The 16322-nt window shown below is 36.9% G+C and overlaps 1 protein-coding gene across 5 annotated transcripts in view; it reads left to right on the forward strand.

Moving 5' to 3' along the window:
* Positions 1–723: 723 nt before the first annotated feature.
* Positions 724–16322, forward strand: part of LOC145987938 (optineurin-like) — a 125869-nt gene continuing 110270 nt past the window's right edge. For 4 of the 5 annotated variants that reach the window (XM_083122768.1, XM_083122769.1, XM_083122771.1 and 1 more), the window contains exon 1: positions 724–814. The gene's annotated coding sequence lies outside the window, so the exon portion shown is untranslated. Of the gene's footprint in view, positions 815–844; positions 868–16322 lie in introns of those variants that run through there. The other variant, XM_083122770.1, reaches the window with a different exon arrangement.

Below are 16322 nucleotides of genomic sequence, written 5' to 3' on the forward strand. Positions count from 1 at the left end.
CAAGCAAGGTTGCCAGCTCCTTGCTTTAGGCTAGGTTAGACCCCAAAAAAAAACCTTGGTGATTTTTTCGAGTAAAATATTGGCAACACTGCCAGAAAATAGAGCTTATGCCTTACAAGAGCAAACCATTAAGGCGAGCCTCAAGCAAGATTGCCAGCTCCTTGCTTTAGGCTAGGTTAGACCCAAAAAAAAACCTTGGTGATTTTTTCGAGTAAGGAGCTGGCAACACTGCCAGAAAATAGGGCTCATGCCTTACGAGAGAAATCCATTAAGGCGAGCCTCAAGCAAGATTGCCAGCTCCTTGCTTTAGGCTAGGTTAGACCCCAAAAAAAACCTTGGTGATTTTTTCGAGTAAGGAGCTGGCAACACTGCCAGAAAATGGGGCTCATGCCTTACGAGAGAAATCCATTAAGGCGAGCCCCACCGAGCCCCATTTTCGGTTGCAGAACTCCCCCACCACCACTACTGTCTATCACTATGGAGGTTCTGCCCACCCGGTCGAAAATTTCTGGCGCCGTCCCTGCTGCATACCTCTCTGAATTTGAGATATGTACTAATCAACCTCTTAAGTCTGTAAACTAAATTGTTTCACCAGGTTCACGAGCCCAGTTACTATCGTTCGTTTCGTTATGACTTTCGGAACGCACCCCCGGTTAGTAGTTGTTCGCAAAGATCCGTTCAAAAAGATTGGTTCGTTAGCGAACGACTCATCTGTAGAGCTTATCGGCTCATAGTGTTTATCCTTATCGTTTTATGTATTACACAACGTGTTGTGACTGCAGATAAGAATTGTCCATTTAACAGCATAGTTGAGGTTTGTGATAGTATAATTTTGACATTTACATAGTCTGAATTATTTTTAGTATGGTAAGAGAACGGTATTGTGCCATAACTTCACAATAGCATGCGTGTTTATGTACTGTGAAAGGTTAGATTGTGCAAAGAGTAGGAGATAGATTTCTCGCTTTTAAGGATTTTTTTTAAAGTGATAAAGTGCCTAGACGAATGGAAACAATTTTTTACTGCCTTACAAGCATGTTTTCATGTTATGGAATGTTCAGTAGAAACATTTGTGTTACCATTGAATTTATTTAGAATACAAGTGAATTTTAAACATTGTTTTGTTTAGGATGAGTCATAACACAGAGAAAATAATCAGTTTTGTCTATGCTCATACCAATAGCCATTTTACGTTCAAAGGCATTATTATTGGTGTAATGTTTATTTTTCAATTTCCAATAAGTATTTCAGACACCAATTACTATATTTCGCTAAATATATTGAATAACCAGCGTTTGGACGTGAATATGGTTCCTAAACGTACTGCAACGGGAACGTCCCGTTTTTCATTCTGTCCCGACGAGTTCTCGAGGTAACCGTTCCGAATGTTTAATGATTTTGGCAAGTATTATAAGAGCCTTACGGAGCCTTGTATGGTAACAGTAGTATAAGCCGGAGACACATAAAACTCGGTTGTTTTCAAATAAAAATCATTGCTACTTACCTCGTATGCATAGCGGAAGATTTTTCAAGCTGGCCATAACTTTTTTTTTCCATGAAAAACACGTTACTTTTAACATTATAATCATTTATTGGTCGTAGCTAATTCGGCGGGCAAATCTTGACTCACGTTGTCTATCGTCAGCTGATATGCAGTATCGTCAGCTGATGTGCAGTGTTTCCAAACTTATGAACCGATAAATTCCGCACAAACTATTCACAAAAGGTTTTTAAGCGAAAATTGAGGCTAGACTGTACTTTACGTCCTTATCTGCATGGTGATTGCTTCTTTGCGTTCGCGGTGCGCGATCGTGGTGCGGCACCCGGCATCTCTTCGGGTAAGTACCTTTTTCTTTTTACACTTTCTGTTCACGATAGCCCCACTATCCATTCACGGGGTCGAGGTATGCCTACGAGGTTAGGTTAGGCCTGTTAGGTTAGGTTCCATTAGCACTCATTTCACCCCTAAATATGTGCTTCATCATCTAAAAAATACCTCAGTACGTTCAATTGCGCATATCCGGACAACATCGGTTTTTCTCGATTTACTCCTTCAGGAAATTTTTGCTCGCTTTGGGATTTACGTTGTTGAATTCCTTATAAAATAAGCTTTTCAACGATATATGACACGTATTCCTTAGGAAAAGGACGTAAACTAGAGTCTTACCTTTTATTGAAAAAAAAAACCGCTCACACGTCATCTTGTCAAGCTTCCGCGTGGTTGCTACACTGTGAGGGGGTTACATAACCAAACGCACGGAACATTTGATTCACGTAGTCGACGGTAATGGCGGCACGAGCTATCGCACAACGGAGATGCATGATTGACGAAAAATACCTTATTTACAGGCAAAATACGTAGCAGGATTATAAAAAAAATATCTCCGGCTTCAGAAAGTCCTCAAGAACACAATTCCGTAAGTACTTTCTCGTCTTTTCTCCTGTAAATTTTAAGAAATCCGTCTCCGACTTATACTACTGTTACCAAAACTCACAAATATAATATTTTGTAAGATAAATTTTGGGTAAAATTTTCGTATCCGCAAAACGTATTTCTTCAATTTTACAGGAGAAAGTACTTACCGAAATGAGTTTATTTATACTTTAGGAAGGTCTTGGAAGTGTGTTTTTCCCTCGTTGAAACTTTTTTGCCGATAAATCATGTAATTTTTTACATTAATTTCACTCCGATGCACGAAAGCTGTTCCCTTGCTGTCCGTCTACTACGTGAACCAAATATTTGCGAGCGTTTCATGACGTCACAATCGGTCAGTGTTTCCAAATACGCGGTTTTGTAACTGTGTAACAGTTGTATAACGTAAATAAACGTGCGTTACTGTTCATCATTTGTCATTACGAATTTGCGACAACATGACGTGCACAGGATGCGTGGTGAAATTGCACGGCGTTGAAGATCCTGTACAATTTGTAATTCACCATGGAATTTTGAAGGAATTGGAATGTCCAAACTTTAAGAGTCCATGTAAACTGTGCATTTTACTACGCAATAAAATTTTCTATACTGTGGCTTATTTTGCCTAGCCCAAGAATGGTTCGTGGCGCTATCCGTGAATGGTTCGTGGGGCTATTTATGAATAGTTCATGGGGCTATTTATGAATGGTTCGTGGGGTTTTTGAACCCGAAAAAATGTTTTTCTAATTTTAAAAACAAATTTAACTATTGTAACCTATACGTGACCCTACCTAATCTAACCTTGCCGTGCATGGTTCGTGGGGCTATTCATGAATGGTTCATGGGGCTATCCGTGAATGGTTCGTGGACCTATCCGTGAATGGTTCATGGGGCTATCCGTCAATGGTTCGTGGGGCTATTTATGGATGGTTCGTGGGGCTATCCGTGAATGGTTCGTAGGGCTATCCGTGAATGGTTCGTGGGGTTCGTTTTTCGAATCTGGAAAGAAATACAAAATCAGTAACACTAAAGTAGGTATTTTTCTATGAAGAAGGTTGCAACACTGCATAACCACTGATCATGGACAACGCTAGTCAAGATTTCTCCGCCTTATCGCATGTAACGCAAGCGAAAGTGAACAATATAAAAATACTCGATATTTCTAAAATTGACATTATTTGCGTGGAAAAAACAAAATGCCACCTTGAAGAATCCTTAGGAATGCAGAATACGTAAGTATTAATGCGAAAAATACGAAAATAAGGGAATTAGAGACGTTTGGTGGTTACTGAAAATTTATGATTTCAAAAATAGCTTCTAGCCTAAAAGCAAGTATCCGTATGCTCAACCATTCTTCATTTATTGTTATCTTGAAAAGAGAGGTGATCGACCATACACCATCAAAAATATCATTTTTTTCTTATTGTTTTCAGTGTATAGATTGATTGAGTTGGCTTTTTAAGTCCACTTTGTGCAAAGTAAGGTTAATTGGGAATGGACCTACAGTTTAAGTGGGATTCTTGCCACTATGTTCCTCCATCGGGTATCGAACCTGGTTCCGTGCATTATTTTTGATTGCCACTGTGGCACTGTCCGATAGTTGTTGAACGTCTTAGCATGGCATTTTGTCGGACATTCTGAAGGAACATGGAAACAAAAAGGGCGTTATGCAAGCCTGTAATGTTTTGAATGCCGTGGTACAGTATTTGTCATATGAACAATTAGGCTCCTATGATGGATACGATTTTTGTCGGATATCGCCGTCTAACTAATGTTGAACTTCGACAAAATGTTCACTACAACATGCGACAAAAATCACATGCATGGCATTCTAATGGAATTGATTTTTGTTGAATGTCTTCAGACTGCAACATCTGACAAAAATTCCATGCATAAACAGTGCCTTGTATATCCGAGTTTGTCTATTGTGGTACAATATTTCATTCAACAAACTTTTTTGCTCCTTATATGCATGCATTTTTTGTTGAATGTAGCAGTTCGATACTTGTCATTCTGCGACATCCGACAAAAAAGCACACACATTGTGCTCTCGTGAATTCGATGTTTGTTGATTTTTCCTGTATGACATTTTTTGTCATTTTCGATGTTTGTCGCATCCAACAAAAATGGAGCCTTCGTCTGCTGCACCATTGCAAATATGCTGCTGGAATTTTATTACTCTTCTGGCTCACTTAATCTTATTCAATGTAAAAAAGCATACAAAGGTTTTCTTTCATCCAGGCGTAATATGGTTTTGCACAGGTTAACATTCATTTACAGTGACATGGAACTGTAGGTCCATGTCAAGAAGAATCCAAGAAATCGTGATATACTTGTATGTTGAATAATGTTACGAAACAGTAACATTGGTAAACATCATATAACTTTGACAAGTGCATGATGCTCCCAACCTCAAGTTTTCTGCAACACTCGTATTGCAATTCACGCCCCCCTCCCCCTCCCTTCGGTCCTTTCTGTTTAAACTCGTGGAATATCCAATGTTATGAAATACAATTATAATAAAAATATATAAATATTTTAATATCATAATCACTGAAATCTAAAAGCATATCACTTTCTTCGGTAATTGACGTTTCTCTGACAGACCTGCTAAATTTCTCATTTTCATCTACTGATTTATACGAGGGGCATCCAGAAAGTAAGTTCAATTAGTAAGGACCTTGATTTTTTTGCAAACGCGATAATAGTGAAAAATGTCAATTGCTGCAAAGTAGTGTTTATGAATTGAAGTGATGTGTGGGCACATTTTTCATCCATTTGAAATTGCGAAATAACGAGAACTTGGCATAAAATGTGAATTGTTTGCATTTTGTAGTAATTTTAAAAATGTGCTTAAACAACAACAAGAAATACCTCGAAAACCTACATTCTTGTCTATTTTAGGCTTAAGGAAACAAAATGTGCCATATTTGTGTATCTAGAACACAACGCTTTCCAACATTTTATCTAAGATAAAACTATGCATGTTGTACGTGGAATAATTCTAACAGCCACATTCAATGACAGTAATTTTGCCTGTAGTATTATATGGGTGTGAAACTTGGTCCCTTACATTGAAAGATTAACATAAATTGAGAGTATTTGGAAATAAGATCCTCAGGAAAATATTTGTACCTAAAAGGGATGAGGAGACAGGTGAATGGAGAAGGTTACATAATTTAGAACTACATAATTTGTATTCATGTCCAGATATTATTAGAATAATTAAATCAAGAAGACTTAGGTGGGCAGGCCATGTGGCACGAATGGGAGAGGAAAGAGGAGTTTACAGGATTCTTGTTGGGAAACCTGATGGTAAGAGACCAGTAGGAAGACGAAGATGGAGAGACAACGTTGAGATGGACCTAAAGGAAATCGGTAGGGAATGAAAAGAGTATATAGATCTTTCTCAGGATAGGGACAGATGGAAGGCCTGTGTTGCTGCAGCCATGAACCTTAAGGTTTAAGAAGTCTAGAGAGTTAGTTAGTTACATTCAATCAAATATTTTCTCAACTTCTATCAGAACAATTTGCACCACAGAGCAAAGTGGTGGGCTTCACACGGAAGCCGCATCATCAGTAGTTGTTGCGCAAAAAGTGATTTGAATCACCGAGCTAAGTGGTGCCATTTTGGTGGAGATAGAGTGCTCACCTACTGCCACAGGGGAGTGATAACATCGCCATTTGTCGAGCGAGAAATAATGGAAAATAACTTCCTCAAAAATCGGTTCCAACATATCAAACTGTCACAAAAATATGTACACCATGTGACCTACAATTTAAAACATTAGTTTAAAAATACGATGAAGATATAAATTTAGGTATATTTGCCACAATATGCGCTAAAATGAAAATGTGAATTTTGGGAAAAGTTAAGAAAGAAAAGAAGAAAAAATAACACCAATTTGAAAGAAAAATAAAAGATCAAGCTCCCTGTCGATTATGCATAATTATAAGAAGAGTACTAGTTTACTATTGTTCGGATAGATCTCTTCATTTTTACAGAAGAAACTACTTACTGTAATAAGTTCCTGTAGTATTGTCTAACATTGGGAAGGTGTTTTGTGTGATGTGGGAATGTATGATAATGGAAATTCTTGTTCTTTGTTGAAAATTAATTCTCTGACGCACAATAGCCTTTGGCGCATACACGTTCGTACATCATCACGCTTCGTGATTGTATTTTGTTCATGTTCATTGGGTATCCAGTGTTTCGAACTGTCTATGTTTGCAACGAAATTTAGAAACATGACATGCTGTGTCGTGGATGCATGGTGAAATTCGTACTGGGTGTGGAGGAAAGGAATATCGAAAATGTGGCAGTGAATGTAGGCTACTCGTTAGAAGGAATGGACTGTCGACATATGCCTAATATGACGTGTCGTGGATGCATGGTGAAATTCAGCTAAGTTTTCCGTATCCTGGAAACTGATTTCTTCAAGTTTAAAATTTTGGGACCACGTGACTCCGGCCAATTTCTAACATGCCTTTAACAGGGACTCTATAGAGAAAGCCAGCTAATCGGAGCGGAGGCGGGGCCACGGTAGTCGGCGGTAGGTCAATTCCCCCAGGGGTGGAGCCCGGTATCGGTGGGAAATTTGGACTCAAAAATTTCAAACTAAAATAAGTTTTTAGTTTAAATTTCCCACCAATTCCGGGACGGATAGCGCCACAAACCATTACAATTTTCTTCGTAAAACAATGCAAAAAAGTTTTTTAAAAAAATTGATTCTTCACGGGTATTTCTTGGTTCGGAAGGTTGAAACACTGCATAACGAATGAAAACACAAGCACGACTCGAGATTATGTAGGAAGGTGTATGCGCCATATTGTGTCTCAGGCAAGCAAAAAGACTACGAGAAAGGAGTACTCATAATGTGAAAAATTGGAATTACTTTGATGAAAAAAATATCAATACACCTTAAGGAATGTTGCACAAAGCAGATAGGTAAGTACGAATGTCAAAAATTGACAAAACGGAAGAAGTTATAGGTGTCCGAAGGATAGTAAACTTTTAATGAAAGAGGAATATCAGTAGTAATTAAAACCATTAGTTACAGTGACTCCTAATCTAATTTTTGTCATAATTACAACCGTTGTTCTGGCATTGGTCGTAGCATGACACTAAATTTTGTCGGCCAATGGCATGTATGTCTTGACAGCAAAGACTGGAACTATCTGTACTGCAGTGTATATGTCAAAACCTTGTCGTGCCAGAAATCTCTTCAGCTGAACAAAGAGATAAAAGTGGGCCCATGCAAAGCCAGGGCTCTATAGGGAGTGGTCCAAGATCTCTCACTTGAAATGATGTAAACGAGCCTGCATGGGATCGTGCACATCGTATTGGCCTTCATCATCTGATCATACGTACTATTGCTCATGATGTCTCATCTGTACACCTCACACGATTGCTGGTGGCTCTATTCTGAATTCTGAGCGTGCAAAAATCTGATTACCCCACATACCTCACAGTCAGTAGGAGACTGTATGAGAGCTGCCATCTTTAACCTAGAACTGTCCTAAATCTGCTGTTTTACTGCACAAGATTACAGCCACACGACACTTCTTCCTGCCTGCATATGAATGTTGGGCTCAGATCACAGGCAGCATTGGAACTTTTTTCTGGATGCCCCTTATACTTGTAACCTGTTATCAACAGCATGTTCCTGTTTTTAATATTTGATTAGTGAAATCAGGCACCTTTACAATGCAGTAGATTCCCCTTCCATAAATTGCTTGTGTTTAATTTTTAATATATATATATATATATATACACCCTTTTTGCCAGTAATAATGGTATAACTGCATGTTAGCAGTTTCACAGTACTTCACTTGGATATACTGTGAATGTTTGTACTGTTCCATTGATAATGTAAGGAAATATGACACTTTGTTCTGTATGATTTAATTGTTTCACTTGTGTGCAAGGGTTAATAAGTTGTTTGCTTTACATAGGAAAGAGAAGTAGGTTTGTGCATTGAAAAATGAGTCTCCACTCGTGGTTCTTGCAAGCAGAGGGTTCCAAACCTCAGTAGAAATATCAACATACGAGGGCTAGTCAAAGAAGAATTAGAATGAATTTTTTACTTACAAAATACATTAGACAGGGTCTAGGTTTTTCAAAGTAGTCTCCATCGAGTTGTATATACCTGGCCCGTGTCTGCCCGTCCTGGTTCAGAACTGCCTCCACCTTTGATGAGTCAAAAGGCTTGCCCTGCATCTCCGATTTCAGACGAGGGAACAAAAAAAAAGTAACATGGAGCAAGATCCAGGCTGTATGGAGGGTGCAGTATGCATTCAATGTTTTGATGGAAGGCCTCGCCATGCTCCACTACCAGTTGCTGAAACTCCCGACACACCTCCACTCTCACGTGCTTCTGTTCAGGCATTAGCAATCTCGGCACCCATCTTGCAAATATGCATCTCATGTGCAATCGATTGTGCAGAATGGTGAACGCACTACCATGCAAAATGTGTAACATGTCCGCCAGTTCATCTATTGTTATTCGGCGATCTTCCCGAACAATGACGGCAGCTGTGTTAACCATGATCTCGTTCACTGCGGTGACCGGAGCACCGGGACTGCCCTGCCCTGCTTTGTGGCCGAAACACGGCCCTCCTTGAGCTGCTTGAACCACCGAAATGCGGTTGATTGTGGAAGTACATCTTCGCCGTATACCTGCTGCAACATTTCGTATGCTTTTGTGGTGGATTTCTGCAGACGGATGCAAAATTTCAAAGCCGCGTACTACTCCTCATGAACAGACTCAATTATTGGTATGCTACTTTTGACCATTTGTGTTTTGTTCGTGCAGTGTTGGCTGATGCATGTGCATATGCGCTTGCAATTTCATCTGCAAATTCCACGAGACACGTTCTTCTCGCGCAAATTTGTTTCACCACTGCATGTGCACTGTGTGATAAATAAAAAAAATATTCTCTCTTTTTTTACTAGCCCTCGTACAATAACGAAAAAGGCTAAAGAGATTGAAAAATTACAAAATTCCTTTTTGCATCAATCGCTTCACTCTAATCTCATTTAGCCGTAACTTTAAAAATCATCAAATATGTTATTGAAAAACTGGCTTCATATTAAAAAATTCCATAATTCCTCCCTAGCTTGTGAATAGTAATAATTTTCCAAATTCACTATTTTGAAGTTTGAATGCAAATCATAGAGAAATGAAGTCAATTTCATGAAAGCTTATATAGGTACTTAATATACCTGGATCTGTATGACATTCTTATTTCCATTTGCAAAAACATGAATTTGGTTTATAATTATCAAGGAAAAATCTAAATTTTGTCCTGGAAAAGTCGGGGAATTTCATTTCTGCTTGTCTGTAGCCATCCTGGTTATTTTGTTTCCCCGCATGCTGTAACCAATTTTATATTACTTAAACCATCAAACTCTGTCGAATAAAAAAGAATTCATTATAATTCTCAAGGAGGTACAGTGGGATCTGACATGGCCACCATGAATTTTTACAATCTCGTTGTACTCAGTCTGCCTTCATACCCATGATGTAGTATAGTAAGCTGTATAGCTGTATAGGCATTTAGGGATGTCATTGTAATGATAAGAGCCTGAGGTGGTAACAGGTCTGAAGCAGAAAATCCTTTTCCACCACGTGTAAATGGCAGTAGCAGTGAATTAATGGTTGCATGTAAAAGAATACACACATGGATGCAACTGAAAGGGAAAAGTCATTCTCCACAAAACACCCAGTAAAATATCACCATGACACTGAAGTAGTACCAAACTGATCTTATTAAGTATGAAACCGGGTGTATATATCCATTTATGTTATAGTTGTACTTGTACATATGTATTGTGAATAGTAAGCTTTTTTATGGAAGAAAGTATTGTGCACAAACATAAATAGAAATCAATAGTTTGTTACGACCATGAATAGATTTCAAAGGCATGTGTACAGTGATTACTTTATAAACAATTGGGAATTGGGCCATCCTTCAGGGTTTGAAATTGTTGGGTCAGGAATATTTTGTTGAAAAATGAATACACTTAGTGTACTGCAGTACTTGTAATTCAGGTGCCAGCCGATTTTTCTCAGGAGCCACATTTCATTTTTTTTTTTTTTTTAATATGGGGTTAAGAATGCCAGTGGAGTTTTCTTACTTGAAAAGATGATTCTGAAAAGACTCACTGGGCTTATGGGTATTTGACAAGCAGTTTGCACAATGGAAAATTTTGAAAATTATATCATACTATCAAATTTTATTTACAAAAGTATACAAGATATGAGGCCATGGATGTTCCCATGGTAAAATATTCCCGAGGTAAAATAGTCCGCCATTCGGATCTCCGCGTGGGGACTACTTTGGGAGGTCCCTGGACTAAGGATAAGATCTATATTAGGAATAAGAATATTAAATTAGGCAGCTGGAATGTTCTGAGCTTTTACCGGCCTGGGGCATTTCAGTCTACAGTTAATGAGATAGTTAAGTATAAATTGGATGTAGTAGCTGTCCAGGAAGTTAGGTGGCCAGGAGAAGGGAATTGTAAAACTAAAAATTATACTTTTTTCTATGGTGGTACTGAAAATCATAATTTTGGAACAGGCTTTTTCATAAATAATAGAATCATCTCGGCTCTTAAAACAGTAGAATTTATTAATGATGGGATATCATATGCAGTTTTACAGGGTAGGTGGTGTAAAATTATTTTAATAAACATACATGCACCAACGGAAGATAAAGATGATAATACTAAAGATGATTTTTATACAGAGTTAGAACAGGTCTTTGATAAATTTTCTCAGTATGATATGAAAATTCTGTTAGGTGACTGTAATGCACAGATTGGCAAAGAAGAGACATTTAAACCCATGATTGGTAAAGAAAGTCTTCATGAATTAAGTAATGATAATGGTATAAGATTGATTACTTTTGCAACGTCAAAGAATTTAATTGTGAAAAGTACCACTTTTAAACATAAAGATATCCACAAATATACCTGGTCTTCTCCAGATGGTAAAACTCATAATTAGATGATAGATCATATTCTCATTGATAAGAGAAGGCATACTAGTATAATTGACGTTCGTATTCATAGAGGTGCTGACTGTGCCAGTGACCATTATTTAGTAATTGCTAAATTAAGAGAAAGACTCTCAGTGATAAATCATAAGCAACAAAATCTAAAAGTTCTAAAATTTAATACAGGAAAATTTGCTGATGAAAGAATTAAGAAAGATTATCAAATTAAACTGTCAAATAGATTTGATGTTTTTGCAGGATTTAAATGATGATGAAAATATAAATGAAACAGACGTAAATAAGAATTGGGAGCACATACGTAATGCAATAGAATCAGCAGCTAAAGAAAGTATAGGATACCATAAACCAAGAAAATGTAATCCATGGTTTGATAATGAATGTCATAATCTAATAGAAATAAGAAATCAGGCTAGACTTAGGTGGTTAAATAACTCTGATGATACAAATTTAAGCAATTATAATAGAATAAAGCGAGAAGTTAACCACACGTTTAGAAGTAAAAAAAGAGATTACTTGAAAAGCAAAATTGACGAAATTGAAACAAACAGCAAAAACCAAAATATGAGAGATTTATATAAAGGTGTAAATGAATTTAGAAAGGGGTGGCAACCTAAAGTAAACTTGATAAAAGATAAAGACAGTGATTTTCTAGCTGACCCAAGCGATATTCTAAATAGATGGAAGAACTACTTTAATGACCTTTTAAATGTCCATGTAGGAGATAAATCAGAAGTGAATGAAGTACACACAGTAGAACCTTTAGTTCCAGAACCTAACTTGACTGAAGTTAAAGATGCTATTAAAAGGCTAAAGAATAACAAAGCACCTGGCATTGATTTAATACCAGCTGAGTTAATTAAATATGGTGGAAATTCATCAATTAATTTGTTTAATGTGGAATAAAGAAGAAATCCCTCAACGGTGGAAAGAATCCATAATTGTTCCTGTGTTTAAAAAAGGTGATAAAATGAACTGCAATAATTACGGTGGAATTTCTCTACTCTCAACAACATATAAAATATTATCTAACATTCTTTTAACAAGACTAACCCCATATGCTAATGAAATTATAGGTGATTATCAATGTGGATTTAAACGTAACAGATCAACTACAGATCAAATTTTTCACATCAGACAGACACTTGAAAAAAAGTGGGAATATAATCAAAATGTCAATCAGCTATTCATTGATTTCAAAAAAGCATGTGATTCGGTCAAAAGAGAGAAATTATGTAATATATTAGTCTAGTTTGGAATACCTAAGAAGCTTGTTAGTATGATAAAAGTATGCACCAGTGAAACAGAAAGTAAAATTCATGTGGGTATTAATATGTCTGACAAATTTACAATTCATGATGGGTTAAAACAAGGAGATGCATTATCTCCATTGCTCTTTAATTTTACCTTAGAATATGCTGTTAGGAAGATAAAAGAAACTAAAGAAAGACTAAAATTAAATGGTGTGACTCAGTTGTTAGCATATGCAGATGATGTAGACTTATTAGGGGATGATATAAATACAATTAAGAATAATGCTAAAATATTTTTCAAAAAAATAGGTTTGGAAGTTATCAAAGAGAAAACTAAATATATGCTTACAGGCCGAAACCAAGTGTTAGGTAATAATCAAAATCTAATTATTGATAACAACTCGTTTGAACCAGTTTCCAAATTCAAATATTTAGGAGTAATATTAACAAATGAAAATTATATTAAAGAGGAAATAAAAAGTATGCTTAATTCAGGAAATGCATGTTACTTCTCTGTTCATAAACTTTTGTCTTCTCGTTTAATATCTAAGAAACTAAAAGTTAAAATATACAAAACAGTAATTTTGCCTGTAGTATTATATGGGTGTGAAACTTGGTCCCTTACATTGAAAGAGGAACATAAATTGAGAGTATTTGAAAATAAGATCCTTAGGAAAATCTTTGGACCTAAAAGGGATGAGGAGACAGGTGAGTGGAGAAGGTTACATAATTTAGAAGTACATAATTTGTATTCATGTCCAGATATTATTAGAATAATTAAATCAAGAAGACTTAGGTGGGCAGGCCATGTGGCACGAATGGGAGAGGAAAGAGGAGTTTACAGGATTCTTGTTGGGAAACCCGATGGTAAGAGACCTGTAGGAAGGCCAAGATGAAGATGGAGGGACAACGTTGAGATGGACCTAAAGGAAATTCGGTAGGGCTGGAAAAGAGTATATAGATCTTTCTCAAGATAGGGACAGATGGAAGGCCTGTGTTGCTGCAGCCATGAACCTTCGGGTTTAAGAAGGCTAGAGAGTTAGTTAGTTAGTTAAAGTATACAAAGCTACTCTTAGTTATCTGAATGTGCAACTGCACATACTTTGCAGGTATATTTAATAAGCCTGGTGGAGAACAAATGGAAAAAAGTCCATTCAAAATAGCTGGCTTTTATCAACTACAGTTACTCACAATGTTGTTTGTAAAGGGCAAACTTGTTGACATAGTCGGATTTGCTAAAGAACATTTACATACAGATTAGGAGTTCTGGGCCTGTATGTCGACTAAAGGAGTTTGGAAAATGCAAGTCATTGGTGGAATCATGGACAAACATGTCTGTAATAATATCCTGAAGAATAACGTGAAAAATAGTGTCCAGCAAATGGGGTTGCTACGTGTGTTCCAGCAAGATAATGACAGCAAACGTTCTGCTCAATTCAACAGGAACTGGTTGATGTTGAGTGTACCAAAGCAGTTGCAAACACTAGTTCAAAGTTCAGATCTGAATCCGATTGAGCATTTATGGACATTTTTGAAGAAACTTGTCCATAAACATGAGTGCAAGTCGAAAGAATATCTGAAGAGGGGAGAATCAGCCCAGACATCTGTAAGACCTTGGTTGCTTCTATGCACAGTAGATGCCAAGCAGTTACTAAGGCCAAGGGTTATGCATCTGGCTATTGAACTGTCTCATTTTGTAAAATTTTCTTTCTTTTTCTGTTTTCATTGCAAGTGTACGAACAGAAATGTGACATAAAAGTAGCTTACGTGCACTAAAATGTGTGTTTTTTGTTATTAATAAAGTTTAGGGAGAATACCTAATGTACTAAGGCTTCTTATAATTTTTGCTTTCTTTTCCTTCTCACAATTCATCTGTACGAACAACATTGTGAGTAACTGTATACTCCTTAATGTCTAGCTATGAATTACTTGGCAAGAGTTGCATTTGAAATTTTTAAACAAGCCTTTTTACATTAAAGAGAGAAGTGAAATATGTTGAACAAGAAAAATATTGCCAGTCAATGTGTACTAAAGTACTTTCATTCATTTGAAATAGTTGGAAGGAGGGGTCCCCCATGGTAAAAACCATGATCCCCCCCTCCATAGGCGTAGCTAGAACTTTATATTTGGGTGTGCACAAAGAAAAAAAAATAGGTCTTGCACCTTTTTAATAGCATATTTTGCAACACAATCACTTGGCTCTTTAACCACTGATGTTTGTAAAGGAATATAAATTCACTAAATGACAGTGTTGAAAATTTCTGAATATACGTAGTAGAAAAAATCAAATTGCATAGAAATTACACACACACACAAAATGTTCATAAATGTTGCAAACAAATACATCACAATACACGTCATCTATAACAAGAGACATCTGTCAAAAGGTACAATGTTCTTGAACTTATCAATAACTTCATTTACATCAATAGACGAAGCTTTTTCCTGTTCCACAAATAGCAAGAGCAGGGCTTCCAATCTATCCTGCTTCTGAGTTGCTCTTAATTTAGTTTTAACTTGGGTAAGCTTGGAGAAAGCTCTCTCTCACACGTGCAGCTTGTGACAGGTATAGAAAAAAAGCGCTGCAGTACAGAGTAGAATGCAGTAAATATCTTCTTTCTCCAATGACATAAAAAAATCAAAAATCTATAGACACCCGTTTCATCAGCGATAATGCACACGTTTGTACCAAGTAATGACATTTTCAACTTCTTACAAACTGCCGCTTATTTTCTCACTTATTGAAATATCTGTCTTTAATTCTCTTTGATAAAGCAGCCCGGCACACCCCGTAGCTACGTCTATGCCCCCTCCCTTAAGAAGGTTTTTTTTACCACTTCCGACTCTAGTCAAATGTAAATTTATGTATGTTTCTGACTCCAGGACCTTTACTAGGCATTAGATTGTGCATCAAATTTTCATTTGTCTTGATCAATACAATTAATAAAGAATTAAAGATGCAAATTTAAAATAAAGTTTCAACAATGCCCAAAACTGGTCAAAAACAAAGCCAGCTATAAACATCAAGTGACTCTTGCAGGAAGAACATTCATGTTTTCTGTTTGTCATTTCTTAACCTTGTTTGTAATTAATCAAGTTATTGACATGAAATATCTGATTTGGTAGTGAAACTTTAAACAACAGTAACTCAGTTGAAAGGAACTTTTGTTAATCAAAATAAGCACCATTCGATGCAACATACTTCTTCCAATGAGATACCAGTGCATTAATGCCACGTATAGAAGTTCCAACATTTTGTACTGACGTAACTCTTCAGAGGTCTTGTTGACAGCTGCTTCATTGGTGAACCTTTTCCCTGACAAATAATGATCCAAATGCTTAAAGAAAACTGTGTTCGTTTGGTGAGGGGTCCGTTGAGTATGGTGAATGTGGAAGTCTCTCCCCTTTCCTGCAAGGATTGAAGGATTAAAGAATTTTACAGCAATGATAACCTGACAGTGGCATCCTTGCACCTGTTTAGTGCAAGCTGTGTAGCTTTTGCACTGTTGTTCTTGCCACATGGAGCCTCACATTGTTGTGAAGCACTAATACTTAATTTCTTTTGACCAATGTAGGCTGCTTAACTCATAATTTTTTAAGCATGTCATCCAGCTGGGTGCTGTACCTCTCAGCATTCA

This window comes from Lepisma saccharinum, chromosome 5 (assembly GCF_977018435.1).
Source record: "Lepisma saccharinum chromosome 5, izLepSacc3.1, whole genome shotgun sequence".
Lineage (NCBI taxonomy): Eukaryota > Metazoa > Arthropoda > Insecta > Zygentoma > Lepismatidae > Lepisma > Lepisma saccharinum.